Raw genomic sequence first — 22,116 nt, forward strand, 5'->3', positions numbered from 1 at the left:
AATGTTAATACCGAGCTTGCCAGGACTCGAACCTGGAATCTTCTGCTCCGTAGGCAGACGCGTTATCCATTGCGCCACAAGCCCGTTGGAGGTTAATCTAAATGCTATTGAAGCATTGCAATATTATAAATTTCCCTTCCGTTACATTCCAATAATCATCTTTAAATGTTAATACCGAGCTTGCCAGGACTCGAACCTGGAATCTTCTGCTCCGTAGGCAGACGCGTTATCCATTGCGCCACAAGCCCGTTGGAGGTTAATCCAAATGCTATTGAAGCATTTCAATATTATAAATTTCCCTTCCGTTATATACTAATAATCATCTTTAAATGTTAATACCGAGTTTGCCAGGACTCGAACCTGGAATCTTCTGCTCCGTAGGCAGACGCGTTATCCATTGCGCCACAAGCCCGTCGGAGGTTAATCTAAATGCTATTGTAGCATTGCAATACTATAAATTTCCCTTCCGTTACATTCCAATAATCATCTTTAAATGTTAATACCGAGCTTGCCAGGGCCCGAATCTGGAATCTTCTGCTTCGAAGGCAGACGCGTTATCCATTACGCCACAAACCCTTGCTTCGGTCTATCAAAAACTTTTCCAAACATTGTATTTATGCATTTTTATGACGCATAAAAGATCTTTAATTAAAATAAACACCGAGCTTGCCATGACTCGAACCTAGAATCTTTTGCTCTGTTGGCAGACGCGTTATCCATTGCGCCACAAGCCCGTTGGAGGTTAATCTAAATGCTATTTAAGCATTGCAATATTATAAACTTCGCTTCCGTTATATTCTAATAATCATCTTTAAATGTTAATACCGAGCTTGCCAGGACTCGAACCTGGAATCTTCTGCTTCGAAGGCAGACGCGTTATCCATTAAGCCACAAGCCCTTGCTTCGTTCGATCAAAAACTTTTCCAAACATTGTATTTATGCATTTTTACGACGCATAAAAGATCTTTAATTAAAATAAACACTGAGCTTGCCAGGACTCGAACCTAGAATCTTTTGTTCTGTAGGCAGACGCGTTATCCATTGCGCCACAAGCCCGTTGGAAGTTATTCTAAATGCTATGGTAGCATTGCAATATTATAAATTTCCCTTCCGTTATATTCAATAATCATCTTAAAATGTTAATACCGAGCTTGCCAAGACTCGAACCTGGAATCTTCTGCTCCATAGGCAGACGCGTTATCCATTACGCCACAAGCCCGTTGGAGGTTAATCTAAATGCTATTGAAGCATTGCAATATTATAAATTTCCCTTCCGTTACATTCCAATAATCATCTTTAAATGTTAATACCGAGCTTGCCAGGACTCGAACCTGTAATCTTCTGCTCCGTAGGCAGACGCGTTATCCATTGCGCCACAAGCCCGTTGGACGTTAATCTAAATGCTATTGAAGCATTGCAATATTATAAATTTCCCTTCCGTTACATTCCAATAATCATCTTTAAATGTTAATACCGAGCTTGCCAGGACTCGAACCTTAAATCTTCTGCTCTGTAGGCAGACGCGTTATCCATTGCGCCACAAGCCCGTTGGAAGTTTATCTAAATGCTATTGAAGCATTGCAATATTTTAAATTTCCCTTCCATTATAGTCTAATAATCACCTTTAAATGTTAATACCGAGCTTGCCAGGACTCGAACCTGGAATCTTCTGCTCCGTAGGCAGACGCGTTATCCATTGCGCCACAAGCCCGTTGGAGGTTAATCTAAATGCTATTGTAGCATTGCAATATTATAAATTTCCCTTCCGTTACATTCCAATAATCATCTTTAAATGTTAATACCGAGCTTGCCAGGACTCGAACCTGGAATCTTCTGCTCCGTAGGCAGACGCGTTATCCATTGCGCCACAAGCCCGTTGGAGGTTAATCCAAATGTTATTGAAGCATTTCAATATTATAAATTTCCCTTCCGTTATATACTAATAATCATCTTTAAATGTTAATACCGAGCTTGCCAGGACTCGAACCTGGAATCTTCTGCTTCGAAGGCAGACGCTTTATCCATTACGCCACAAACCCTTGCTTCGGTCTATCAAAAACTTTTCCAAACATTGTATTTATGCATTTTTATGACGCATAAAAGATCTTTAATTAAAATAAACACCGAGTTTGCCATGACTCGAACCTAGAATCTTTTGCTCTGTAGGCAGACGCGTTATCCATTGCGCCACAAGCCCGTTGGAGGTTAATCTAAATGCTATTTAAGCATTGCAATATTATAAATTTCCCTTCCGTTATATACTAATAATCATCTTTAAATGTTAATACCGAGTTTGCCAGGACTCGAACCTGGAATCTTCTGCTCCGTAGGCAGACGCGTTATCCATTGCGCCACAAGCCCGTCGGAGGTTAATCTAAATGCTATTGTAGCATTGCAATACTATAAATTTCCCTTCCGTTACATTCCAATAATCATCTTTAAATGTTAATACCGAGCTTGCCAGGGCCCGAATCTGGAATCTTCTGCTTCGAAGGCAGACGCGTTATCCATTACGCCAAAAACCCTTGCTTCGGTCTATCAAAAACTTTTCCAAACATTGTATTTATGCATTTTTATGACGCATAAAAGATCTTTAATTAAAATAAACACCGAGCTTGCCATGACTCGAACCTAGAATCTTTTACTCTGTAGGCAGACGCGTTATCCATTGCGCCACAAGCCCGTTGGAGGTTTATCTAAATGCTATTGAAGCAATGCAATATTTTAAATTTCCCTTCCGTTACATTCCAATAATCATCTTTAAATGTTAATACCGAGCTTGCCAGGACTCGAACCTTAAATCTTCTGCTCTGTAGGCAGACGCGTTATCCATTGCGCCAAAAGTCCGTTGGAAGTTTATCTAAATGCTATTGAAGCATTGCAATATTATAAATTTCCCTTCCGTTACATTCCAATAATCATCTTTAAATGTTAATACCGAGCTTGCCAGGACTCGAACCTGGAATCTTCTGCTCCGTAGGCAGACGCGTTATCCATTGCACCACAAGCCCGTTGGAGGTTAATCCAAATGCTATTGAAGCATTTCAATACTATAAATTTCCCTTCCGTTACATTCCAATAATCATCTTTAAATGTTAATACCGAGCTTGCCAGGGCCCGAATCTGGAATCTTCTGCTTCGAAGGCAGACGCGTTATCCATTACACCACAAACCCTTGCTTCGGTCTATCAAAAACTTTTCCAAACATTGTATTTATGCATTTTTATGACGCATAAAAGATCTTTAATTAAAATAAACACCGAGCTTGCCATGACTCGAACCTAGAATCTTTTGCTCTGTAGGCAGACGCGTTATCCATTGCGCCACAAGCCCGTTGGAGGTTAATCTAAATGCTATTGTAGCATTCCAATATTATAAATTTCCCTTCCGTTACATTCCAATAATCATCTTTAAATGTTAATACCGAGCTTGCCAGGGCCCGAACCTGGAATCTTCTGCTTCGAAGGCAGACGCGTTATCCATTACGCCACAAACCCTTGCTTCGGTCTATCAAAAACTTTTCCAAACATTGTATTTACGCATTTTTATGACGCATAAAAGATCTTTAATTAAAATAAACACTGAGCTTGCCAGGACTCGAACCTAGAATCTTTTGTTCCGTAGGCAGACGCGTTATCCATTGCGCCACAAGCCCGTTGGAAGTTAATCTAAATGCTATGGTAGCATTGCAATATTATAAATTTCCCTTCCGTTATATTCAATAATCATCTTAAAATGTTAATACCGAGCTTGCCAAGACTCGAACCTGGAATCTTCTGCTCCATAGGCAGACGCGTTATCCATTGCGCCACAAGCCCGTTGGAGGTTAATCTAAATGCTATTGAAGCATTGCAATATTATAAATTTCCCTTCCGTTACATTCCAATAATCATCTTTAAATGTTAATACCGAGCTTGCCAGGACTCGAACCTGGAATCTTCTGCTCCGTAGGCAGACGCGTTATCCATTGCGCCACAAGCCCGTTGGACGTTAATCTAAATGCTATTGAAGCATTGCAATATTATAAATTTCCCTTCCGTTACATTCCAATAATCATCTTTAAATGTTAATACCGAGCTTGCCAGGACTCGAACCTGGAATCTTCTGATCCGTAGGCAGACGCGTTATCCATTGCGCCACAAGCCCGTTGGAGGTTAATCCAAATGCTATTGAAGCATTTCAATATTATAAATTTCCCTTCCGTTATATACTAATAATCATCTTTAAATGTTAATACCGAGCTTGCCAGGACTCGAACCTGGAATCTTCTGCTTCGAAGGCAGACGCTTTATCCATTACGACACAAGCCCTTGCTTCGTTCTATCAAAAACTTTTCCAAACATTGTATTTACGCATTTTTATGACGCATAAAAGATCTTTAATTAAAATAAACACCGAGCTTGCCATGGCTCGAACCTAGAATCTTTTACTCTGTAGGCAGACGCGTTATCCATTGCGCCACAAGCCCGTTGGAGGTTTATCTAAATGCTATTGAAGCAATGCAATATTTTAAATTTCCCTTCCGTTACATTCCAATAATCATCTTTAAATGTTAATACGGAGCTTGCCAGGACTCGAACCTTAAATCTTCTGCTCTGTAGGCAGACGCGTTATCCATTGCGCCACAAGCCCGTTGGAAGTTTATCTAAATGCTATTGAAGCATTGCAATATTTTAAATTTCCCTTCCATTATAGTCTAATAATCACCTTTAAATGTTAATACCGAGCTTGCCAGGACTCGAACCTGGAATCTTCTGCTCCGTAGGCAGACGCGTTATCCATTGCGCCACAAGCCCGTTGGAGGTTAATCTAAATGCTATTGTAGCATTGCAATATTATAAATTTCCCTTCCGTTACATTCCAATAATCATCTTTAAATGTTAATACCGAGCTTGCCAGGGCCCGAACCTGGAATCTTCTGCTTCGAAGGCAGACGCGTTATCCATTACGCCACAAACCCTTGCTTCGGTCTATCAAAAACTTTTCCAAACATTGTATTTATGCATTTTTATGACGCATAAAAGATCTTTAATTAAAATAAACACCGAGCTTGCCATGACTTGAACCTAGAATCTTTTTCTCTGTAGGCAGACGCGTTATCCATTGCGCCAAAAGCCCGTTGGAGGTTTATCTTAATGCTATTGAAGCATTGCAATATTTTAAATTTCCCTTCCGATATATTCTAATACTCATCTTTGAATGTTAATACCGAGCTTGCCAGGACTCGAACCTGGAATCTTCTGCTCCGTAGGCAGACGCGTTATCCATTGCGCCACAAGCCCGTTGGAGGTTAATCCAAATGCTATTGAAGCATTTCAATATTATAAATTTCCCTTCCGTTATATACTAATAATCATCTTTAAATGTTAATACCGAGTTTGCCAGGACTCGAACCTGGAATCTTCTGCTCCGTAGGCAGACGCGTTATCCATTGCGCCACAAGCCCGTCGGAGGTTAATCTAAATGCTATTGTAGCATTGCAATACTATAAATTTCCCTTCCGTTACATTCCAATAATCATCTTTAAATGTTAATACCGAGCTTGCCAGGGCCCGAATCTGGAATCTTCTGCTTCGAAGGCAGACGCGTTATCCATTACGCCACAAACCCTTGCTTCGGTCTATCAAAAACTTTTCCAAACATTGTATTTATGCATTTTTATGACGCATAAAAGATCTTTAATTAAAATAAACACCGAGCTTGCCATGACTCGAACCTAGAATCTTTAACTCTGTTGGCAGACGCGTTATCCATTGCGCCACAAGCCCGTTGGAGGTTAATCTAAATGCTATTTAAGCATTGCAATATTATAAACTTCGCTTCCGTTATATTCTAATAATCATCTTTAAATGTTAATACCGAGCTTGCCAGGACTCGAACCTGGAATCTTCTGCTTCGAAGGCAGACGCGTTATCCATTAAGCCACAAGCCCTTGCTTCGTTCTATCAAAAACTTTTCCAAACATTGTATTTATGCATTTTTATGACGCATAAAAGATCTTTAATTAAAATAAACACCGAGCTTGCCATGACTCGAACCTTGAATCTTTTGCTCTGTAGGCAGACGCGTTATCCATTACGCCACAAGCCCGTTGGAAGTTATTCTAAATGCTATGGTAGCATTGCAATATTATAAATTTCCCTTCCGTTATATTCAATAATCATCTTAAAATGTTAATACCGAGCTTGCCAAGACTCGAACCTGGAATCTTCTGCTCCATAGGCAGACGCGTTATCCATTACGCCACAAGCCCGTTGGAGGTTAATCTAAATGCTATTGAAGCATTGCAATATTATAAATTTCCCTTCCGTTACATTCCAATAATCATCTTTAAATGTTAATACCGAGCTTGCCAGGACTCGAACCTGTAATCTTCTGCTCCGTAGGCAGACGCGTTATCCATTGCGCCACAAGCCCGTTGGACGTTAATCTAAATGCTATTGAAGCATTGCAATATTATAAATTTCCCTTCCGTTACATTCCAATAATCATCTTTAAATGTTAATACCGATCTTGCCAGGACTCGAACCTTAAATCTTCTGCTCTGTAGGCAGACGCGTTATCCATTGCGCCACAAGCCCGTTGGAAGTTTATCTAAATGCTATTGAAGCATTGCAATATTTTAAATTTCCCTTCCATTATAGTCTAATAATCACCTTTAAATGTTAATACCGAGCTTGCCAGGACTCGAACCTGGAATCTTCTGCTCCGTAGGCAGACGCGTTATCCATTGCGCCACAAGCCCGTTGGAGGTTAATCTAAATGCTATTGTAGCATTGCAATATTATAAATTTCCCTTCCGTTACATTCCAATAATCATCTTTAAATGTTAATACCGAGCTTGCCAGGACTCGAACCTGGAATCTTCTGCTCCGTAGGCAGACGCGTTATCCATTGCGCCACAAGCCCGTTGGAGGTTAATCCAAATGTTATTGAAGCATTTCAATATTATAAATTTCCCTTCCGTTATATACTAATAATCATCTTTAAATGTTAATACCGAGCTTGCCAGGACTCGAACCTGGAATCTTCTGCTTCGAAGGCAGACGCTTTATCCATTACGCCACAAACCCTTGCTTCGGTCTATCAAAAACTTTTCCAAACATTGTATTTATGCATTTTTATGACGCATAAAAGATCTTTAATTAAAATAAACACCGAGTTTGCCATGACTCGAACCTAGAATCTTTTGCTCTGTAGGCAGACGCGTTATCCATTGCGCCACAAGCCCGTTGGAGGTTAATCTAAATGCTATTTAAGCATTGCAATATTATAAATTTCCCTTCCGTTATATACTAATAATCATCTTTAAATGTTAATACCGAGTTTGCCAGGACTCGAACCTGGAATCTTCTGCTCCGTAGGCAGACGCGTTATCCATTGCGCCACAAGCCCGTCGGAGGTTAATCTAAATGCTATTGTAGAATTGCAATACTATAAATTTCCCTTCCGTTACATTCCAATAATCATCTTTAAATGTTAATACCGAGCTTGCCAGGGCCCGAATCTGGAATCTTCTGCTTCGAAGGCAGACGCGTTATCCATTACGCCAAAAACCCTTGCTTCGGTCTATCAAAAACTTTTCCAAACATTGTATTTATGCATTTTTATGACGCATAAAAGATCTTTAATTAAAATAAACACCGAGCTTGCCATGACTCGAACCTAGAATCTTTTACTCTGTAGGCAGACGCGTTATCCATTGCGCCACAAGCCCGTTGGAGGTTTATCTAAATGCTATTGAAGCAATGCAATATTTTAAATTTCCCTTCCGTTACATTCCAATAATCATCTTTAAATGTTAATACCGAGCTTGCCAGGACTCGAACCTTAAATCTTCTGCTCTGTAGGCAGACGCGTTATCCATTGCGCCAAAAGTCCGTTGGAAGTTTATCTAAATGCTATTGAAGCATTGCAATATTATAAATTTCCCTTCCGTTACATTCCAATAATCATCTTTAAATGTTAATACCGAGCTTGCCAGGACTCGAACCTGGAATCTTCTGCTCCGTAGGCAGACGCGTTATCCATTGCACCACAAGCCCGTTGGAGGTTAATCCAAATGCTATTGAAGCATTTCAATACTATAAATTTCCCTTCCGTTACATTCCAATAATCATCTTTAAATGTTAATACCGAGCTTGCCAGGGCCCGAATCTGGAATCTTCTGCTTCGAAGGCAGACGCGTTATCCATTACACCACAAACCCTTGCTTCGGTCTATCAAAAACTTTTCCAAACATTGTATTTATGCATTTTTATGACGCATAAAAGATCTTTAATTAAAATAAACACCGAGCTTGCCATGACTCGAACCTAGAATCTTTTGCTCTGTAGGCAGACGCGTTATCCATTGCGCCACAAGCCCGTTGGAGGTTAATCTAAATGCTATTGTAGCATTGCAATATTATAAATTTCCCTTCCGTTACATTCCAATAATCATCTTTAAATGTTAATACCGAGCTTGCCAGGGCCCGAACCTGGAATCTTCTGCTTCGAAGGCAGACGCGTTATAAATTACGCCACAAACCCTTGCTTCGGTCTATCAAAAACTTTTCCAAACATTGTATTTACGCATTTTTATGACGCATAAAAGATCTTTAATTAAAATAAACACTGAGCTTGCCAGGACTCGAACCTAGAATCTTTTGTTCCGTAGGCAGACGCGTTATCCATTGCGCCACAAGCCCGTTGGAAGTTAATCTAAATGCTATGGTAGCATTGCAATATTATAAATTTCCCTTCCGTTATATTCAATAATCATCTAAAAATGTTAATACCGAGCTTGCCAAGACTCGAACCTGGAATCTTCTGCTCCATAGGCAGACGCGTTATCCATTGCGCCACAAGCCCGTTGGAGGTTAATCTAAATGCTATTGAAGCATTGCAATATTATAAATTTCCCTTCCGTTACATTCCAATAATCATCTTTAAATGTTAATACCGAGCTTGCCAGGACTCGAACCTGGAATCTTCTGCTCCGTAGGCAGACGCGTTATCCATTGCGCCACAAGCCCGTTGGACGTTAATCTAAATGCTATTGAAGCATTGCAATATTATAAATTTCCCTTCCGTTACATTCCAATAATCATCTTTAAATGTTAATACCGAGCTTGCCAGGACTCGAACCTGGAATCTTCTGCTCCGTAGGCAGACGCGTTATCCATTGCGCCACAAGCCCGTTGGAGGTTAATCCAAATGCTATTGAAGCATTTCAATATTATAAATTTCTCTTCCGTTATATACTAATAATCATCTTTAAATGTTAATACCGAGCTTGCCAGGACTCGAACCTGGAATCTTCTGCTTCGAAGGCAGACGCTTTATCCATTACGACACAAGCCCTTGCTTCGTTCTATCAAAAACTTTTCCAAACATTGTATTTACGCATTTTTATGACGCATAAAAGATCTTTAATTAAAATAAACACCGAGCTTGCCATGGCTCGAACCTAGAATCTTTTACTCTGTAGGCAGACGCGTTATCCATTGCGCCACAAGCCCGTTGGAGGTTTATCTAAATGCTATTGAAGCAATGCAATATTTTAAATTTCCCTTCCGTTACATTCCAATAATCATCTTTAAATGTTAATACGGAGCTTGCCAGGACTCGAACCTTAAATCTTCTGCTCTGTAGGCAGACGCGTTATCCATTGCGCCACAAGCCCGTTGGAAGTTTATCTAAATGCTATTGAAGCATTGCAATATTTTAAATTTCCCTTCCATTATAGTCTAAAAATCACCTTTAAATGTTAATACCGAGCTTGCCAGGACTCGAACCTGGAATCTTCTGCTCCGTAGGCAGACGCGTTATCCATTGCGCCACAAGCCCGTTGGAGGTTAATCTAAATGCTATTGTAGCATTGCAATATTATAAATTTCCCTTCCGTTACATTCCAATAATCATCTTTAAATGTTAATACCGAGCTTGCCAGGGCCCGAACCTGGAATCTTCTGCTTCGAAGGCAGACGCGTTATCCATTACGCCACAAACCCTTGCTTCGGTCTATCAAAAACTTTTCCAAACATTGTATTTATGCATTTTTATGACGCATAAAAGATCTTTAATTAAAATAAACACCGAGCTTGCCATGACTTGAACCTAGAATCTTTTTCTCTGTAGGCAGACGCGTTATCCATTGCGCCACAAGCCCGTTGGAGGTTTATCTTAATGCTATTGAAGCATTGCAATATTTTAAATTTCCCTTCCGATATATTCTAATACTCATCTTTGAATGTTAATACCGAGCTTGCCAGGACTCGAACCTGGAATCTTCTGCTCCGTAGGCAGACGCGTTATCCATTGCACCACAAGCCCGTTGGAGGTTAATCCAAATGCTATTGAAGCATTTCAATATTATAAATTTCCCTTCCGTTATATACTAATAATCATCTTTAAATGTTAATACCGAGCTTGCCAGGACTCGAACCTGGAATCTTCTGCTTCGAAGGCAGACGCTTTATCCATTACGCCACAAACCCTTGCTTCCGTCTGTCAAAAACTTTTCCAAACATTGTATTTATGCATTTTTATGACGCATAAAAGATCTTTAATTAAAATAAACACGGAGCTTGCCATGACTCGAACCTAGAATCTTTTGCTCTGTAGGCAGACGCGTTATCCATTGCGCCACAAGCCCGTTGGAGGTTAATCTAAATGCTATTTAAGCATTGCAATATTATAAATTTCGCTTCCGTTATATTCAATAATCATCTTTAAATGTTAATACCGAGCTTGCCAAGACTCGAACCTGGTATCTTCTGCTCCGTAGGCAGACGCGTTATCCATTGCGCCACAAGCCCGTTGGAGGTTAATCTAAATGCTATTGAAGCATTGCAATATTATAAATTTCCCTTCCGTTACATTCCAATAATCATCTTTAAATGTTAATACCGAGCTTGCCAGGACTCAAACCTGGAATCTCCTGCTCCGTAGGCAGACGCGTTATCCATTGCGCCACAAGCCCGTTGGAGGTTAATCTAAATGCTATTGAAGCATTGCAATATTATAAATTTCCCTTCCGTTCCATTCCAATAATCATCTTTAAATGTTAATACCGAGCTTGTCAGGACTCGAACCTGGAATCTTCTGCTTCGAAGGCAGACGCGTTATCCATTACGCTACAAGCCCTTGCTTTGTTCTATCAAAAACTTTTCCAAACATTGTATTTATGCATTTTTATGACGCATAAAAGATCTTTAATTTAAATAAACACCGTGCTTGCCATGACTCGAACCTAGAATCTTTTACTCTGTAGGCAGACGCGTTATCCATTGCGCCACAAGCATGTTGGAGGTTTATCTTAATGCTATTGAAGCATTGCAATATTTTAAATTTCCCTTCCGATATATTCTAATACTCATCTTTGAATGTTAATACCGAGCTTGCCAGGACTCGAACCTTAAATCTTCTGCTCTGTAGGCAGACGCATTATCCATTGCGCCACAAGCCCGTTGGAAGTTTATCTAAATACTATTGAAGCATTGCAATATTTTAAATTTCCGTTCCGTTATAGTCTAATAATCACCTTTAAATGTTAATACCGAGCTTGCCAGGACTCGAACCTGGAATCTTCTGCTCCGTAGGCAGTCGCGTTATCCATTGCGCCACAAGCCCGTTGGAGGTTAATCTAAATGCTATTGAAGCATTGCAATACTATAAATTTCCCTTCCGTTACATTCCAATTATCATCTTTAAATGTTAATACCGAGCTTGCCAGGACTCGAATCTTAAATCTTCTGCTCCGTAGGCAGACGCGTTATCCATTGCGCCACAAGCCCGTTGGAGGTTTATCTAAATGCTATTGAAGCATTGCAATATTTTAAATTTCCCTTCCGTTATATTCTAATACTCATCTTTAAATGTTAATACCGAGCTTGCCAGGACTCGAACCTGGAATCTTCTGCTCCGTAGGCAGACGCGTTATTCATTGCGCCACAAGCCCGTTGGAGGTTAATCTAAATGCTATTGAATCATTGCAATATTATAAATTTCCCTTCAGTTACATTCCAATAATCATCTTTAAATGTTAATACCGAGCTTGCCAGGACTCGAACCTTAAATCTTCTGCTCCGTAGGCAGACGCGTTATCCATTTCGCCACAAGCCCGTTGGAGGTTAATCTAAATGCTATTGAATCATTGCAATATTATAAATTTCCCTTCAGTTACATTCCAATAATCATCTTTAAATGTTAATACCGAGCTTGCCAGGACTCGAACCTGGAATCTTCTGCTCCGTAGGCAGTCGCGTTATCCATTGCGCCACAAGCCCGTTGGAGGTTAATCTAAATGCTATTGAAGCATTGCAATACTATAAATTTCCCTTCCGTTACATTCCAATTATCATCTTTAAATGTTAATACCGAGCTTGCCAGGACTCGAATCTTAAATCTTCTGCTCCGTAGGCAGACGCGTTATCCATTGCGCCACAAGCCCGTTGGAGGTTTATCTAAATGCTATTGAAGCATTGCAATATTTTAAATTTCCCTTCCGTTATATTCTAATACTCATCTTTAAATGTTAATACCGAGCTTGCCAGGACTCGAACCTGGAATCTTCTGCTCCGTAGGCAGACGCGTTATTCATTGCGCCACAAGCCCGTTGGAGGTTAATCTAAATGCTATTGAATCATTGCAATATTATAAATTTCCCTTCAGTTACATTCCAATAATCATCTTTAAATGTTAATACCGAGCTTGCCAGGACTCGAACCTTAAATCTTCTGCTCCGTAGGCAGACGCGTTATCCATTTCGCCACAAGCCCGTTGGAGGTTAATCTAAATGCTATTGAATCATTGCAATATTATAAATTTCCCTTCAGTTACATTCCAATAATCATCTTTAAATGTTAATACCGAGCTTGCCAGGACTCGAACCTGGAATCTTCTGCTTCGAAGGCAGACGCGTTATCTATTACGCCACAAGCCCTTGCTTAGTTCTTTCAAAAACTTTCCCAAAGATTGTATTTATGCATTTTTATGACGCATAAAAGATCTTTAATTAAAATAAACACCGAGCTTGCCATGACTCGAACCTAGAATCTTTTGCTCTGTAGGCAGACGCGTTATCCATTGCGCCACAAGCCCGTTGGAGGTTAATCTAAATGCTATTGTAGCATTGCAATATTATAAATTTCCCTTCCGTTACATTCCAATAATCATCTTTAAATGTTAATACCGAGCTTGCCAGGGCCCGAACCTGGAATCTTCTGCTTCGAAGGCAGACGCGTTATCCATTACGCCACAAACCCTTGCTTCGGTCTATCAAAAACTTTTCCAAACATTGTATTTACGCATTTTTATGACGCATAAAAGATCTTTAATTAAAATAAACACTGAGCTTGCCAGGACTCGAACCTAGAATCTTTTGTTCCGTAGGCAGACGCGTTATCCATTGCGCCACAAGCCCGTTGGAAGTTAATCTAAATGCTATGGTAGCATTGCAATATTATAAATTTCCCTTCCGTTATATTCAATAATCATCTAAAAATGTTAATACCGAGCTTGCCAAGACTCGAACCTGGAATCTTCTGCTCCATAGGCAGACGCGTTATCCATTGCGCCACAAGCCCGTTGGAGGTTAATCTAAATGCTATTGAAGCATTGCAATATTATAAATTTCCCTTCCGTTACATTCCAATAATCATCTTTAAATGTTAATACCGAGCTTGCCAGGACTCGAACCTGGAATCTTCTGCTCCGTAGGCAGACGCGTTATCCATTGCGCCACAAGCCCGTTGGACGTTAATCTAAATGCTATTGAAGCATTGCAATATTATAAATTTCCCTTCCGTTACATTCCAATAATCATCTTTAAATGTTAATACCGAGCTTGCCAGGACTCGAACCTGGAATCTTCTGCTCCGTAGGCAGACGCGTTATCCATTGCGCCACAAGCCCGTTGGAGGTTAATCCAAATGCTATTGAAGCATTTCAATATTATAAATTTCCCTTCCGTTATATACTAATAATCATCTTTAAATGTTAATACCGAGCTTGCCAGGACTCGAACCTGGAATCTTCTGCTTCGAAGGCAGACGCTTTATCCATTACGACACAAGCCCTTGCTTCGTTCTATCAAAAACTTTTCCAAACATTGTATTTACGCATTTTTATGACGCATAAAAGATCTTTAATTAAAATAAACACCGAGCTTGCCATGGCTCGAACCTAGAATCTTTTACTCTGTAGGCAGACGCGTTATCCATTGCGCCACAAGCCCGTTGGAGGTTTATCTAAATGCTATTGAAGCAATGCAATATTTTAAATTTCCCTTCCGTTACATTCCAATAATCATCTTTAAATGTTAATACGGAGCTTGCCAGGACTCGAACCTTAAATCTTCTGCTCTGTAGGCAGACGCGTTATCCATTGCGCCACAAGCCCGTTGGAAGTTTATCTAAATGCTATTGAAGCATTGCAATATTTTAAATTTCCCTTCCATTATAGTCTAATAATCACCTTTAAATGTTAATACCGAGCTTGCCAGGACTCGAACCTGGAATCTTCTGCTCCGTAGGCAGACGCGTTATCCATTGCGCCACAAGCCCGTTGGAGGTTAATCTAAATGCTATTGTAGCATTGCAATATTATAAATTTCCCTTCCGTTACATTCCAATAATCATCTTTAAATGTTAATACCGAGCTTGCCAGGGCCCGAACCTGGAATCTTCTGCTTCGAAGGCAGACGCGTTATCCATTACGCCACAAACCCTTGCTTCGGTCTATCAAAAACTTTTCCAAACATTGTATTTATGCATTTTTATGACGCATAAAAGATCTTTAATTAAAATAAACACCGAGCTTGCCATGACTTGAACCTAGAATCTTTTTCTCTGTAGGCAGACGCGTTATCCATTGCGCCACAAGCCCGTTGGAGGTTTATCTTAATGCTATTGAAGCATTGCAATATTTTAAATTTCCCTTCCGATATATTCTAATACTCATCTTTGAATGTTAATACCGAGCTTGCCAGGACTCGAACCTGGAATCTTCTGCTCCGTAGGCAGACGCGTTATCCATTGCACCACAAGCCCGTTGGAGGTTAATCCAAATGCTATTGAAGCATTTCAATATTATAAATTTCCCTTCCGTTATATACTAATAATCATCTTTAAATGTTAATACCGAGCTTGCCAGGACTCGAACCTGGAATCTTCTGCTTCGAAGGCAGACGCTTTATCCATTACGCCACAAACCCTTGCTTCCGTCTGTCAAAAACTTTTCCAAACATTGTATTTATGCATTTTTATGACGCATAAAAGATCTTTAATTAAAATAAACACGGAGCTTGCCATGACTCGAACCTAGAATCTTTTGCTCTGTAGGCAGACGCGTTATCCATTGCGCCACAAGCCCGTTGGAGGTTAATCTAAATGCTATTTAAGCATTGCAATATTATAAATTTCGCTTCCGTTATATTCAATAATCATCTTTAAATGTTAATACCGAGCTTGCCAAGACTCGAACCTGGTATCTTCTGCTCCGTAGGCAGACGCGTTATCCATTGCGCCACAAGCCCGTTGGAGGTTAATCTAAATGCTATTGAAGCATTGCAATATTATAAATTTCCCTTCCGTTACATTCCAATAATCATCTTTAAATGTTAATACCGAGCTTGCCAGGACTCAAACCTGGAATCTCCTGCTCCGTAGGCAGACGCGTTATCCATTGCGCCACAAGCCCGTTGGAGGTTAATCTAAATGCTATTGAAGCATTGCAATATTTTAAATTTCCCTTCCGATATATTCTAATACTCATCTTTGAATGTTAATACCGAGCTTGCCAGGACTCGAACCTTAAATCTTCTGCTCTGTAGGCAGACGCATTATCCATTGCGCCACAAGCCCGTTGGAAGTTTATCTAAATACTATTGAAGCATTGCAATATTTTAAATTTCCGTTCCGTTATAGTCTAATAATCACCTTTAAATGTTAATACCGAGCTTGCCAGGACTCGAACCTGGAATCTTCTGCTCCGTAGGCAGTCGCGTTATCCATTGCGCCACAAGCCCGTTGGAGGTTAATCTAAATGCTATTGAAGCATTGCAATATTATAAATTTCCCTTCCGTTACATTCCAATTATCATCTTTAAATGTTAATACCGAGCTTGCCAGGACTCGAATCTTAAATCTTCTGCTCCGTAGGCAGACGCGTTATCCATTGCGCCACAAGCCCGTTGGAGGTTTATCTAAATGCTATTGAAGCATTGCAATATTTTAAATTTCCCTTCCGTTATATTCTAATACTCATCTTTAAATGTTAATACCGAGCTTGCCAGGACTCGAACCTGGAATCTTCTGCTCCGTAGGCAGACGCGTTATTCATTGCGCCACAAGCCCGTTGGAGGTTAATCTAAATGCTATTGAATCATTGCAATATTATAAATTTCCCTTCAGTTACATTCCAATAATCATCTTTAAATGTTAATACCGAGCTTGCCAGGACTCGAACCTTAAATCTTCTGCTCCGTAGGCAGACGCGTTATCCATTTCGCCACAAGCCCGTTGGAGGTTAATCTAAATGCTATTGAATCATTGCAATATTATAAATTTCCCTTCAGTTACATTCCAATAATCATCTTTAAATGTTAATACCGAGCTTGCCAGGACTCGAACCTGGAATCTTCTGCTTCGAAGGCAGACGCGTTATCTATTACGCCACAAGCCCTTGCTTAGTTCTTTCAAAAACTTTCCCAAAGATTGTATTTATGCATTTTTATGACGCATAAAAGATCTTTAATTAAAATAAACACCGAGCTTGCCATGACTCGAACCTAGAATCTTTTGCTCTGTAGGCAGACGCGTTATCCATTGCGCCACAAGCCCGTTGGAGGTTAATCTAAATGCTATTGAAGCATTGCAATATTATAAATTTCCCTTCCGTTACATTCCAATAATCATCTTTAAATGTTAATACCGAGCTTACCAGGACTCGAACCTGGAATCTTCTGCTCCGTAGGCAGACGCGTTATCCATTGCGCCACAAGCCCGTTGGAGGTTAATCTAAATGCTATTGAATCATTGCAATATTATAAATTTCCCTTCAGTTACATTCCAATAATCATCTTTAAATGTTAATACCGAGCTTGCCAGGACTCAAACCTGGAATCTCCTGCTCCGTAGGCAGACGCGTTATCCATTGCGACACAAGCCCGTTGGAGGTTAATCTAAATGCTATTGAAGCATTGCAATATTATAAATTTCCCTTCCGTTACATTCCAATAATCATCTTTAAATGTTAATACCGAGCTTGCCAGGACTCGAACCTGGAATCTTCTGCTTCGAAGGCAGACGCGTTATCCATTAAGCCACAAGCCCTTGCTTCGTTCTATCAAAAACTTTTCCAAACATTGTATTTATGCATTTTTATGACGCATAAAAGATCTTTAATTAAAATAAACACTGAGCTTGCCATGACTCGAACCTAGAATCTTTTGCTCTGTAGGCAGACGCGTTATCCATTGCGCCACAAGCCCGTTGGAGGTTTATCTTAATGCTATTGAAGCATTGCAATATTTTAAATTTCCCTTCCGATATATTCTAATACTCATCTTTGAATGTTAATACCGAGCTTGCCAGGACTCGAACCTGGAATCTTCTGCTCCGTAGGCAGACGCGTTATCCATTGCGCCACAAGCCCGTTAGAGGTTAATCTAAATGCTATTGAATCATTGCAATATTATAAATTTCCCTTCCGTTACATTCTAATAATCATCTTTAAATGTTAATACCGAGCTTGCCAGGACTCGAACCTGGAATCTTCTGCTCCGTAGGCAGACGCGTTATCCATTGCGCCACAAGCCCGTTGGAGGTTAACCTAAATGCTATTGAATCATTGCAATATTATAAATTTCCCTTCCGTTATATTCTAATAATCATCTTTAAATGTTAATACCGAGCTTGCCAGGACTCGAACCTGGAATCTTCTGCTTCGAAGGCAGACGCGTTATCCATTACGCTACAAGCCCTTGCTTTGTTCTATCAAAAACTTTTCCAAACATTGTATTTATGCATTTTTATGACGCATAAAAGATCTTTAATTTAAATAAACACCGTGCTTGCCATGACTCGAACCTAGAATCTTTTACTCTGTAGGCAGACGCGTTATCCATTGCGCCACAAGCCCGTTGGAGGTTTATCTTAATGCTATTGAAGCATTGCAATATTTTAAATTTCCCTTCCGATATATTCTAATACTCATCTTTGAATGTTAATACCGAGCTTGCCAGGACTCGAACCTTAAATCTTCTGCTCTGTAGGCAGACGCATTATCCATTGCGCCACAAGCCCGTTGGAAGTTTATCTAAATACTATTGAAGCATTGCAATATTTTAAATTTCCGTTCCGTTATAGTCTAATAATCACCTTTAAATGTTAATACCGAGCTTGCCAGGACTCGAACCTGGAATCTTCTGCTCCGTAGGCAGTCGCGTTATCCATTGCGCCACAAGCCCGTTGGAGGTTAATCTAAATGCTATTGAAGCATTGCAATATTATAAATTTCCCTTCCGTTACATTCCAATTATCATCTTTAAATGTTAATACCGAGCTTGCCAGGACTCGAATCTTAAATCTTCTGCTCCGTAGGCAGACGCGTTATCCATTGCGCCACAAGCCCGTTGGAGGTTTATCTAAATGCTATTGAAGCATTGCAATATTTTAAATTTCCCTTCCGTTATATTCTAATACTCATCTTTAAATGTTAATACCGAGCTTGCCAGGACTCGAACCTGGAATCTTCTGCTCCGTAGGCAGACGCGTTATTCATTGCGCCACAAGCCCGTTGGAGGTTAATCTAAATGCTATTGAATCATTGCAATATTATAAATTTCCCTTCAGTTACATTCCAATAATCATCTTTAAATGTTAATACCGAGCTTGCCAGGACTCGAACCTTAAATCTTCTGCTCCGTAGGCAGACGCGTTATCCATTTCGCCACAAGCCCGTTGGAGGTTAATCTAAATGCTATTGAATCATTGCAATATTATAAATTTCCCTTCAGTTACATTCCAATAATCATCTTTAAATGTTAATACCGAGCTTGCCAGGACTCGAACCTGGAATCTTCTGCTTCGAAGGCAGACGCGTTATCTATTACGCCACAAGCCCTTGCTTAGTTCTTTCAAAAACTTTCCCAAAGATTGTATTTATGCATTTTTATGACGCATAAAAGATCTTTAATTAAAATAAACACCGAGCTTGCCATGACTCGAACCTAGAATCTTTTGCTCTGTAGGCAGACGCGTTATCCATTGCGCCACAAGCCCGTTGGAGGTTAATCTAAATGCTATTGAAGCATTGCAATATTATAAATTTCCCTTCCGTTACATTCCAATAATCATCTTTAAATGTTAATACCGAGCTTACCAGGACTCGAACCTGGAATCTTCTGCTCCGTAGGCAGACGCGTTATCCATTGCGCCACAAGCCCGTTGGAGGTTAATCTAAATGCTATTGAATCATTGCAATATTATAAATTTCCCTTCAGTTACATTCCAATAATCATCTTTAAATGTTAATACCGAGCTTGCCAGGACTCGAATCTTAAATCTTCTGCTCCGTAGGCAGACGCGTTGTCCATTGCGCCACAAGCCCGTTGGAGGTTTATCTAAATGCTATTGAAGCATTGCAATATTTTAAATTTCCCTTCCGTTGTATTCTAATACTCATCTTTAAATGTTAATACCGAGCTTGCCAGGACTCGAACCTGGAATCTTCTGCTCCGTAGGCAGACGCGTTATTCATTGCGCCACAAGCCCGTTGGAGGTTAATCTAAATGCTATTGAATCATTGCAATATTATAAATTTCCCTTCAGTTACATTCCAATAATCATCTTTAAATGTTAATACCGAGCTTGCCAGGACTCGAATCTTAAATCTTCTGCTCCGTAGGCAGACGCGTTGTCCATTGCGCCACAAGCCCGTTGGAGGTTTATCTAAATGCTATTGAAGCATTGCAATATTTTAAATTTCCCTTCCGTTGTATTCTAATACTCATCTTTAAATGTTAATACCGAGCTTGCCAGGACTCGAACCTGGAATCTTCTGCTCCGTAGGCAGACGCGTTATTCATTGCGCCACAAGCCCGTTGGAGGTTAATCTAAATGCTATTGAATCATTGCAATATTATAAATTTCCCTTCAGTTACATTCCAATAATCATCTTTAAATGTTAATACCGAGCTTGCCAGGACTCGAACCTTAAATCTTCTGCTCCGTAGGAAGACGCGTTATCCATTTCGCCACAAGCCCGTTGGAGGTTAATCTAAATGCTATTGAAGCATTGCAATATTTTAAATTTCCCTTCCGTTATATTCTAATAATCATCTTTAAATGTTAATACCAAGCTTGCCAGGACTCGAACCTGGAATCTTCTGCACCGTAGGCAGACGCGTTATCCATTGCGCCACAAGCCCGTTGGAAGTTTATCTAAATGCTATTGAAGCATTGTAATATTTTAAATTTCCCTTCCGTTATATTCTAATATTCATCTTTAAATGTTAATACCGAGCTTACCAGGACTCGAACCTGGAATCTTCTGCTCCGTAGGCAGACGCGTTATCCATTGCGCCACAAGCCCGTTGGAGGTTAATCTAAATGCTATTGAAGCATTGCAATATTATAAATTTCCCTTCCGTTACATCCAATAATCATCTTTAAATGTTAATACCGAGCTTGCCAGGACTCGAACCTGGAATCTTCTGCTCCGTAGGCAGACGCGTTATCCATTGCGCCACAAGCCCGTTGGAGGTTAATCTAAATGCTATTGAAGCATTGCAATATTATAAATTTCCCTTCCGTTACATTCCAATAATCATCTTTAAATGTTAATACCGAGCTTACCAGGACTCGAACCTGGAATCTTCTGCTCCGTAGGCAGACGCGTTATCCATTGCGCCACAAGCCCGTTGGAAGTTAATCTAAATGCTATTGAAGCATTGCAATATTATAAATTTCCCTTCCGTTACATTCCAATAATCATCTTTAAATGTTAATACCGAGCTTGCCAGGACTCGAACCTGGAATCTTCTGCTTCGAAGGCAGACGCTTTATCCATTACTCCACAAGCCCTTGCTTCGTTCTATCGAAAACTTTTCCAAACATTGTATTTATGCATTTTTATGACGCATAAAAGATCTTTAATTAAAATAAACACCGAGCTTGCCATGACTTGAACCTAGAATGTTTTGCTCTGTAGGCAGACGCGTTATCCATTGCGCCACAAGCCCGTTGGAGGTTAATCTAAATGCTATTGAATCATTGCAATATTATAAATTTCCCTTCCGTTACATTCCAATAATCATCTTTAAATGTTAATACCGAGCTTGCCAAGACTCGAACCTTAAATCTTCTGCTCCGTAGGCAGACGCGTTATCCATTGCGCCACAAGCCCGTTGGAGGTTAATCTAAATGCTATTGAATCATTGCAATATTATAAATTTCCCTTCCGTTACATTCCAATAATCATCTTTAAATGTTAATACCGAGCTTGCCAAGACTCGAACCTTAAATCTTCTGCTCCGTAGGCAGACGCGTTATCCATTGCGCCACAAGCCCGTTGGAGGTTAATCTAAATGCTATTGAAGCATTGCAATATTATAAATTTCCCTTCCGTTACATTCCAATAATCATCTTTAAATGTTAATACCGAGCTTGCCAGGACTCGAACGTGGAATCTTCTGCTCCGTAGGCAGACGCGTTATCCATTGCGCCACAAGCCCGTTGGAGGTTAATCTAAATGCTATTGAAGCATTGCAATATTATAAATTTCCCTTCCGTTACATTCCAATAATCATCTTTAAATGTTAATACCGAGCTTGCCAGGGCTCGAACCTGGTTTCTTCTGCTTCGAACGCAGACGCTTTATCCATTACGCCACAAGCCCTTGCTTCGTTCTATCAAAAACTTTTCCAAACATTGTATTTATGCATTTTTATGACGCATAAAAGATCTTTAATTAAAATTAACACCGAGGTTGCCAGGACTCGAACCTGGAATCTTCTGCTCCGTAGGCAGACGCGTTATCCATTGCGCCACAAGCCCGTTGGAGGTTAATCTAAATGCTATTGAAGCATTGCAATATTTTAAATTTCCCTTCCGTTATATTCTAATACTCA

At 40.0% G+C, this 22,116-nt stretch overlaps 73 non-coding genes across 73 annotated transcripts; all 73 read right to left on the reverse strand.

Moving 5' to 3' along the window:
* Nucleotides 1-11: 11 nt before the first annotated feature.
* On the reverse strand, nt 12-84 carry TRNAR-ACG (transfer RNA arginine (anticodon ACG)). The gene has a single exon. It is a non-coding gene; the product is annotated as a tRNA-Arg (tRNA).
* A 91-nt stretch (nt 85-175) lies between these two features.
* Nucleotides 176-248, reverse strand: TRNAR-ACG (transfer RNA arginine (anticodon ACG)). Its single transcript has one exon. It is a non-coding gene; the product is annotated as a tRNA-Arg (tRNA).
* Nucleotides 249-339: 91 nt separating this feature from the next.
* TRNAR-ACG (transfer RNA arginine (anticodon ACG)) lies at nt 340-412 on the reverse strand. Its single transcript has one exon. It is a non-coding gene; the product is annotated as a tRNA-Arg (tRNA).
* Nucleotides 413-825: 413 nt separating this feature from the next.
* Nucleotides 826-898, reverse strand: TRNAR-UCG (transfer RNA arginine (anticodon UCG)). The gene has a single exon. It is a non-coding gene; the product is annotated as a tRNA-Arg (tRNA).
* A 248-nt stretch (nt 899-1,146) lies between these two features.
* Nucleotides 1,147-1,219, reverse strand: TRNAH-AUG (transfer RNA histidin (anticodon AUG)). The gene has a single exon. It is a non-coding gene; the product is annotated as a tRNA-His (tRNA).
* A 91-nt stretch (nt 1,220-1,310) lies between these two features.
* On the reverse strand, nt 1,311-1,383 carry TRNAR-ACG (transfer RNA arginine (anticodon ACG)). Its single transcript has one exon. It is a non-coding gene; the product is annotated as a tRNA-Arg (tRNA).
* A 91-nt stretch (nt 1,384-1,474) lies between these two features.
* On the reverse strand, nt 1,475-1,547 carry TRNAC-ACA (transfer RNA cysteine (anticodon ACA)). The gene has a single exon. It is a non-coding gene; the product is annotated as a tRNA-Cys (tRNA).
* Nucleotides 1,548-1,638: 91 nt separating this feature from the next.
* TRNAR-ACG (transfer RNA arginine (anticodon ACG)) lies at nt 1,639-1,711 on the reverse strand. Its single transcript has one exon. It is a non-coding gene; the product is annotated as a tRNA-Arg (tRNA).
* Nucleotides 1,712-1,802: 91 nt separating this feature from the next.
* On the reverse strand, nt 1,803-1,875 carry TRNAR-ACG (transfer RNA arginine (anticodon ACG)). Its single transcript has one exon. It is a non-coding gene; the product is annotated as a tRNA-Arg (tRNA).
* A 91-nt stretch (nt 1,876-1,966) lies between these two features.
* On the reverse strand, nt 1,967-2,039 carry TRNAR-UCG (transfer RNA arginine (anticodon UCG)). The gene has a single exon. It is a non-coding gene; the product is annotated as a tRNA-Arg (tRNA).
* Nucleotides 2,040-2,288: 249 nt separating this feature from the next.
* Nucleotides 2,289-2,361, reverse strand: TRNAR-ACG (transfer RNA arginine (anticodon ACG)). Its single transcript has one exon. It is a non-coding gene; the product is annotated as a tRNA-Arg (tRNA).
* A 577-nt stretch (nt 2,362-2,938) lies between these two features.
* On the reverse strand, nt 2,939-3,011 carry TRNAR-ACG (transfer RNA arginine (anticodon ACG)). The gene has a single exon. It is a non-coding gene; the product is annotated as a tRNA-Arg (tRNA).
* A 413-nt stretch (nt 3,012-3,424) lies between these two features.
* On the reverse strand, nt 3,425-3,497 carry TRNAR-UCG (transfer RNA arginine (anticodon UCG)). Its single transcript has one exon. It is a non-coding gene; the product is annotated as a tRNA-Arg (tRNA).
* A 248-nt stretch (nt 3,498-3,745) lies between these two features.
* On the reverse strand, nt 3,746-3,818 carry TRNAH-AUG (transfer RNA histidin (anticodon AUG)). Its single transcript has one exon. It is a non-coding gene; the product is annotated as a tRNA-His (tRNA).
* A 91-nt stretch (nt 3,819-3,909) lies between these two features.
* Nucleotides 3,910-3,982, reverse strand: TRNAR-ACG (transfer RNA arginine (anticodon ACG)). The gene has a single exon. It is a non-coding gene; the product is annotated as a tRNA-Arg (tRNA).
* A 91-nt stretch (nt 3,983-4,073) lies between these two features.
* TRNAR-ACG (transfer RNA arginine (anticodon ACG)) lies at nt 4,074-4,146 on the reverse strand. The gene has a single exon. It is a non-coding gene; the product is annotated as a tRNA-Arg (tRNA).
* Nucleotides 4,147-4,723: 577 nt separating this feature from the next.
* On the reverse strand, nt 4,724-4,796 carry TRNAR-ACG (transfer RNA arginine (anticodon ACG)). Its single transcript has one exon. It is a non-coding gene; the product is annotated as a tRNA-Arg (tRNA).
* Nucleotides 4,797-4,887: 91 nt separating this feature from the next.
* Nucleotides 4,888-4,960, reverse strand: TRNAR-UCG (transfer RNA arginine (anticodon UCG)). Its single transcript has one exon. It is a non-coding gene; the product is annotated as a tRNA-Arg (tRNA).
* Nucleotides 4,961-5,209: 249 nt separating this feature from the next.
* On the reverse strand, nt 5,210-5,282 carry TRNAR-ACG (transfer RNA arginine (anticodon ACG)). The gene has a single exon. It is a non-coding gene; the product is annotated as a tRNA-Arg (tRNA).
* A 91-nt stretch (nt 5,283-5,373) lies between these two features.
* Nucleotides 5,374-5,446, reverse strand: TRNAR-ACG (transfer RNA arginine (anticodon ACG)). Its single transcript has one exon. It is a non-coding gene; the product is annotated as a tRNA-Arg (tRNA).
* A 413-nt stretch (nt 5,447-5,859) lies between these two features.
* TRNAR-UCG (transfer RNA arginine (anticodon UCG)) lies at nt 5,860-5,932 on the reverse strand. Its single transcript has one exon. It is a non-coding gene; the product is annotated as a tRNA-Arg (tRNA).
* A 248-nt stretch (nt 5,933-6,180) lies between these two features.
* TRNAH-AUG (transfer RNA histidin (anticodon AUG)) lies at nt 6,181-6,253 on the reverse strand. Its single transcript has one exon. It is a non-coding gene; the product is annotated as a tRNA-His (tRNA).
* A 91-nt stretch (nt 6,254-6,344) lies between these two features.
* Nucleotides 6,345-6,417, reverse strand: TRNAR-ACG (transfer RNA arginine (anticodon ACG)). Its single transcript has one exon. It is a non-coding gene; the product is annotated as a tRNA-Arg (tRNA).
* A 255-nt stretch (nt 6,418-6,672) lies between these two features.
* TRNAR-ACG (transfer RNA arginine (anticodon ACG)) lies at nt 6,673-6,745 on the reverse strand. The gene has a single exon. It is a non-coding gene; the product is annotated as a tRNA-Arg (tRNA).
* A 91-nt stretch (nt 6,746-6,836) lies between these two features.
* Nucleotides 6,837-6,909, reverse strand: TRNAR-ACG (transfer RNA arginine (anticodon ACG)). Its single transcript has one exon. It is a non-coding gene; the product is annotated as a tRNA-Arg (tRNA).
* Nucleotides 6,910-7,000: 91 nt separating this feature from the next.
* On the reverse strand, nt 7,001-7,073 carry TRNAR-UCG (transfer RNA arginine (anticodon UCG)). Its single transcript has one exon. It is a non-coding gene; the product is annotated as a tRNA-Arg (tRNA).
* A 249-nt stretch (nt 7,074-7,322) lies between these two features.
* TRNAR-ACG (transfer RNA arginine (anticodon ACG)) lies at nt 7,323-7,395 on the reverse strand. Its single transcript has one exon. It is a non-coding gene; the product is annotated as a tRNA-Arg (tRNA).
* A 577-nt stretch (nt 7,396-7,972) lies between these two features.
* On the reverse strand, nt 7,973-8,045 carry TRNAR-ACG (transfer RNA arginine (anticodon ACG)). Its single transcript has one exon. It is a non-coding gene; the product is annotated as a tRNA-Arg (tRNA).
* Nucleotides 8,046-8,779: 734 nt separating this feature from the next.
* TRNAH-AUG (transfer RNA histidin (anticodon AUG)) lies at nt 8,780-8,852 on the reverse strand. The gene has a single exon. It is a non-coding gene; the product is annotated as a tRNA-His (tRNA).
* A 91-nt stretch (nt 8,853-8,943) lies between these two features.
* TRNAR-ACG (transfer RNA arginine (anticodon ACG)) lies at nt 8,944-9,016 on the reverse strand. The gene has a single exon. It is a non-coding gene; the product is annotated as a tRNA-Arg (tRNA).
* A 91-nt stretch (nt 9,017-9,107) lies between these two features.
* On the reverse strand, nt 9,108-9,180 carry TRNAR-ACG (transfer RNA arginine (anticodon ACG)). Its single transcript has one exon. It is a non-coding gene; the product is annotated as a tRNA-Arg (tRNA).
* A 577-nt stretch (nt 9,181-9,757) lies between these two features.
* TRNAR-ACG (transfer RNA arginine (anticodon ACG)) lies at nt 9,758-9,830 on the reverse strand. Its single transcript has one exon. It is a non-coding gene; the product is annotated as a tRNA-Arg (tRNA).
* A 91-nt stretch (nt 9,831-9,921) lies between these two features.
* Nucleotides 9,922-9,994, reverse strand: TRNAR-UCG (transfer RNA arginine (anticodon UCG)). The gene has a single exon. It is a non-coding gene; the product is annotated as a tRNA-Arg (tRNA).
* A 249-nt stretch (nt 9,995-10,243) lies between these two features.
* On the reverse strand, nt 10,244-10,316 carry TRNAR-ACG (transfer RNA arginine (anticodon ACG)). The gene has a single exon. It is a non-coding gene; the product is annotated as a tRNA-Arg (tRNA).
* A 91-nt stretch (nt 10,317-10,407) lies between these two features.
* On the reverse strand, nt 10,408-10,480 carry TRNAR-UCG (transfer RNA arginine (anticodon UCG)). Its single transcript has one exon. It is a non-coding gene; the product is annotated as a tRNA-Arg (tRNA).
* A 248-nt stretch (nt 10,481-10,728) lies between these two features.
* Nucleotides 10,729-10,801, reverse strand: TRNAR-ACG (transfer RNA arginine (anticodon ACG)). The gene has a single exon. It is a non-coding gene; the product is annotated as a tRNA-Arg (tRNA).
* Nucleotides 10,802-10,892: 91 nt separating this feature from the next.
* On the reverse strand, nt 10,893-10,965 carry TRNAR-ACG (transfer RNA arginine (anticodon ACG)). Its single transcript has one exon. It is a non-coding gene; the product is annotated as a tRNA-Arg (tRNA).
* Nucleotides 10,966-11,056: 91 nt separating this feature from the next.
* Nucleotides 11,057-11,129, reverse strand: TRNAR-UCG (transfer RNA arginine (anticodon UCG)). The gene has a single exon. It is a non-coding gene; the product is annotated as a tRNA-Arg (tRNA).
* A 413-nt stretch (nt 11,130-11,542) lies between these two features.
* TRNAR-ACG (transfer RNA arginine (anticodon ACG)) lies at nt 11,543-11,615 on the reverse strand. Its single transcript has one exon. It is a non-coding gene; the product is annotated as a tRNA-Arg (tRNA).
* A 255-nt stretch (nt 11,616-11,870) lies between these two features.
* On the reverse strand, nt 11,871-11,943 carry TRNAR-ACG (transfer RNA arginine (anticodon ACG)). The gene has a single exon. It is a non-coding gene; the product is annotated as a tRNA-Arg (tRNA).
* Nucleotides 11,944-12,198: 255 nt separating this feature from the next.
* On the reverse strand, nt 12,199-12,271 carry TRNAR-ACG (transfer RNA arginine (anticodon ACG)). The gene has a single exon. It is a non-coding gene; the product is annotated as a tRNA-Arg (tRNA).
* A 255-nt stretch (nt 12,272-12,526) lies between these two features.
* TRNAR-ACG (transfer RNA arginine (anticodon ACG)) lies at nt 12,527-12,599 on the reverse strand. The gene has a single exon. It is a non-coding gene; the product is annotated as a tRNA-Arg (tRNA).
* A 255-nt stretch (nt 12,600-12,854) lies between these two features.
* TRNAR-UCG (transfer RNA arginine (anticodon UCG)) lies at nt 12,855-12,927 on the reverse strand. Its single transcript has one exon. It is a non-coding gene; the product is annotated as a tRNA-Arg (tRNA).
* Nucleotides 12,928-13,176: 249 nt separating this feature from the next.
* On the reverse strand, nt 13,177-13,249 carry TRNAR-UCG (transfer RNA arginine (anticodon UCG)). The gene has a single exon. It is a non-coding gene; the product is annotated as a tRNA-Arg (tRNA).
* Nucleotides 13,250-13,497: 248 nt separating this feature from the next.
* TRNAH-AUG (transfer RNA histidin (anticodon AUG)) lies at nt 13,498-13,570 on the reverse strand. Its single transcript has one exon. It is a non-coding gene; the product is annotated as a tRNA-His (tRNA).
* A 91-nt stretch (nt 13,571-13,661) lies between these two features.
* On the reverse strand, nt 13,662-13,734 carry TRNAR-ACG (transfer RNA arginine (anticodon ACG)). Its single transcript has one exon. It is a non-coding gene; the product is annotated as a tRNA-Arg (tRNA).
* A 91-nt stretch (nt 13,735-13,825) lies between these two features.
* On the reverse strand, nt 13,826-13,898 carry TRNAR-ACG (transfer RNA arginine (anticodon ACG)). Its single transcript has one exon. It is a non-coding gene; the product is annotated as a tRNA-Arg (tRNA).
* Nucleotides 13,899-14,475: 577 nt separating this feature from the next.
* Nucleotides 14,476-14,548, reverse strand: TRNAR-ACG (transfer RNA arginine (anticodon ACG)). The gene has a single exon. It is a non-coding gene; the product is annotated as a tRNA-Arg (tRNA).
* Nucleotides 14,549-14,639: 91 nt separating this feature from the next.
* On the reverse strand, nt 14,640-14,712 carry TRNAR-UCG (transfer RNA arginine (anticodon UCG)). The gene has a single exon. It is a non-coding gene; the product is annotated as a tRNA-Arg (tRNA).
* A 249-nt stretch (nt 14,713-14,961) lies between these two features.
* On the reverse strand, nt 14,962-15,034 carry TRNAR-ACG (transfer RNA arginine (anticodon ACG)). The gene has a single exon. It is a non-coding gene; the product is annotated as a tRNA-Arg (tRNA).
* Nucleotides 15,035-15,125: 91 nt separating this feature from the next.
* Nucleotides 15,126-15,198, reverse strand: TRNAR-UCG (transfer RNA arginine (anticodon UCG)). The gene has a single exon. It is a non-coding gene; the product is annotated as a tRNA-Arg (tRNA).
* Nucleotides 15,199-15,446: 248 nt separating this feature from the next.
* Nucleotides 15,447-15,519, reverse strand: TRNAR-ACG (transfer RNA arginine (anticodon ACG)). Its single transcript has one exon. It is a non-coding gene; the product is annotated as a tRNA-Arg (tRNA).
* A 91-nt stretch (nt 15,520-15,610) lies between these two features.
* On the reverse strand, nt 15,611-15,683 carry TRNAR-ACG (transfer RNA arginine (anticodon ACG)). Its single transcript has one exon. It is a non-coding gene; the product is annotated as a tRNA-Arg (tRNA).
* Nucleotides 15,684-15,938: 255 nt separating this feature from the next.
* On the reverse strand, nt 15,939-16,011 carry TRNAR-ACG (transfer RNA arginine (anticodon ACG)). Its single transcript has one exon. It is a non-coding gene; the product is annotated as a tRNA-Arg (tRNA).
* A 255-nt stretch (nt 16,012-16,266) lies between these two features.
* On the reverse strand, nt 16,267-16,339 carry TRNAR-ACG (transfer RNA arginine (anticodon ACG)). The gene has a single exon. It is a non-coding gene; the product is annotated as a tRNA-Arg (tRNA).
* Nucleotides 16,340-16,594: 255 nt separating this feature from the next.
* TRNAR-UCG (transfer RNA arginine (anticodon UCG)) lies at nt 16,595-16,667 on the reverse strand. The gene has a single exon. It is a non-coding gene; the product is annotated as a tRNA-Arg (tRNA).
* Nucleotides 16,668-16,916: 249 nt separating this feature from the next.
* TRNAR-ACG (transfer RNA arginine (anticodon ACG)) lies at nt 16,917-16,989 on the reverse strand. The gene has a single exon. It is a non-coding gene; the product is annotated as a tRNA-Arg (tRNA).
* A 255-nt stretch (nt 16,990-17,244) lies between these two features.
* TRNAR-UCG (transfer RNA arginine (anticodon UCG)) lies at nt 17,245-17,317 on the reverse strand. Its single transcript has one exon. It is a non-coding gene; the product is annotated as a tRNA-Arg (tRNA).
* A 249-nt stretch (nt 17,318-17,566) lies between these two features.
* TRNAR-ACG (transfer RNA arginine (anticodon ACG)) lies at nt 17,567-17,639 on the reverse strand. The gene has a single exon. It is a non-coding gene; the product is annotated as a tRNA-Arg (tRNA).
* A 91-nt stretch (nt 17,640-17,730) lies between these two features.
* On the reverse strand, nt 17,731-17,803 carry TRNAR-ACG (transfer RNA arginine (anticodon ACG)). The gene has a single exon. It is a non-coding gene; the product is annotated as a tRNA-Arg (tRNA).
* Nucleotides 17,804-17,894: 91 nt separating this feature from the next.
* On the reverse strand, nt 17,895-17,967 carry TRNAR-UCG (transfer RNA arginine (anticodon UCG)). The gene has a single exon. It is a non-coding gene; the product is annotated as a tRNA-Arg (tRNA).
* A 413-nt stretch (nt 17,968-18,380) lies between these two features.
* On the reverse strand, nt 18,381-18,453 carry TRNAR-ACG (transfer RNA arginine (anticodon ACG)). Its single transcript has one exon. It is a non-coding gene; the product is annotated as a tRNA-Arg (tRNA).
* A 255-nt stretch (nt 18,454-18,708) lies between these two features.
* TRNAR-ACG (transfer RNA arginine (anticodon ACG)) lies at nt 18,709-18,781 on the reverse strand. Its single transcript has one exon. It is a non-coding gene; the product is annotated as a tRNA-Arg (tRNA).
* A 255-nt stretch (nt 18,782-19,036) lies between these two features.
* On the reverse strand, nt 19,037-19,109 carry TRNAR-UCG (transfer RNA arginine (anticodon UCG)). The gene has a single exon. It is a non-coding gene; the product is annotated as a tRNA-Arg (tRNA).
* Nucleotides 19,110-19,358: 249 nt separating this feature from the next.
* On the reverse strand, nt 19,359-19,431 carry TRNAR-ACG (transfer RNA arginine (anticodon ACG)). Its single transcript has one exon. It is a non-coding gene; the product is annotated as a tRNA-Arg (tRNA).
* Nucleotides 19,432-19,686: 255 nt separating this feature from the next.
* TRNAR-ACG (transfer RNA arginine (anticodon ACG)) lies at nt 19,687-19,759 on the reverse strand. Its single transcript has one exon. It is a non-coding gene; the product is annotated as a tRNA-Arg (tRNA).
* Nucleotides 19,760-20,014: 255 nt separating this feature from the next.
* TRNAR-ACG (transfer RNA arginine (anticodon ACG)) lies at nt 20,015-20,087 on the reverse strand. The gene has a single exon. It is a non-coding gene; the product is annotated as a tRNA-Arg (tRNA).
* Nucleotides 20,088-20,342: 255 nt separating this feature from the next.
* On the reverse strand, nt 20,343-20,415 carry TRNAR-ACG (transfer RNA arginine (anticodon ACG)). The gene has a single exon. It is a non-coding gene; the product is annotated as a tRNA-Arg (tRNA).
* Nucleotides 20,416-20,506: 91 nt separating this feature from the next.
* TRNAR-ACG (transfer RNA arginine (anticodon ACG)) lies at nt 20,507-20,579 on the reverse strand. The gene has a single exon. It is a non-coding gene; the product is annotated as a tRNA-Arg (tRNA).
* A 90-nt stretch (nt 20,580-20,669) lies between these two features.
* On the reverse strand, nt 20,670-20,742 carry TRNAR-ACG (transfer RNA arginine (anticodon ACG)). Its single transcript has one exon. It is a non-coding gene; the product is annotated as a tRNA-Arg (tRNA).
* Nucleotides 20,743-20,833: 91 nt separating this feature from the next.
* TRNAR-ACG (transfer RNA arginine (anticodon ACG)) lies at nt 20,834-20,906 on the reverse strand. Its single transcript has one exon. It is a non-coding gene; the product is annotated as a tRNA-Arg (tRNA).
* A 741-nt stretch (nt 20,907-21,647) lies between these two features.
* On the reverse strand, nt 21,648-21,720 carry TRNAR-ACG (transfer RNA arginine (anticodon ACG)). The gene has a single exon. It is a non-coding gene; the product is annotated as a tRNA-Arg (tRNA).
* Nucleotides 21,721-21,969: 249 nt separating this feature from the next.
* TRNAR-ACG (transfer RNA arginine (anticodon ACG)) lies at nt 21,970-22,042 on the reverse strand. The gene has a single exon. It is a non-coding gene; the product is annotated as a tRNA-Arg (tRNA).
* Nucleotides 22,043-22,116: the final 74 nt, after the last annotated feature.

This window comes from Phalangium opilio, unplaced genomic scaffold (genome assembly GCF_054372755.1).
Source record: "Phalangium opilio isolate 3A_F unplaced genomic scaffold, DU_Popi_V2 ptg000077l_1, whole genome shotgun sequence".
In the NCBI taxonomy this organism is placed as follows: Eukaryota; Metazoa; Arthropoda; class Arachnida; order Opiliones; family Phalangiidae; genus Phalangium; species Phalangium opilio.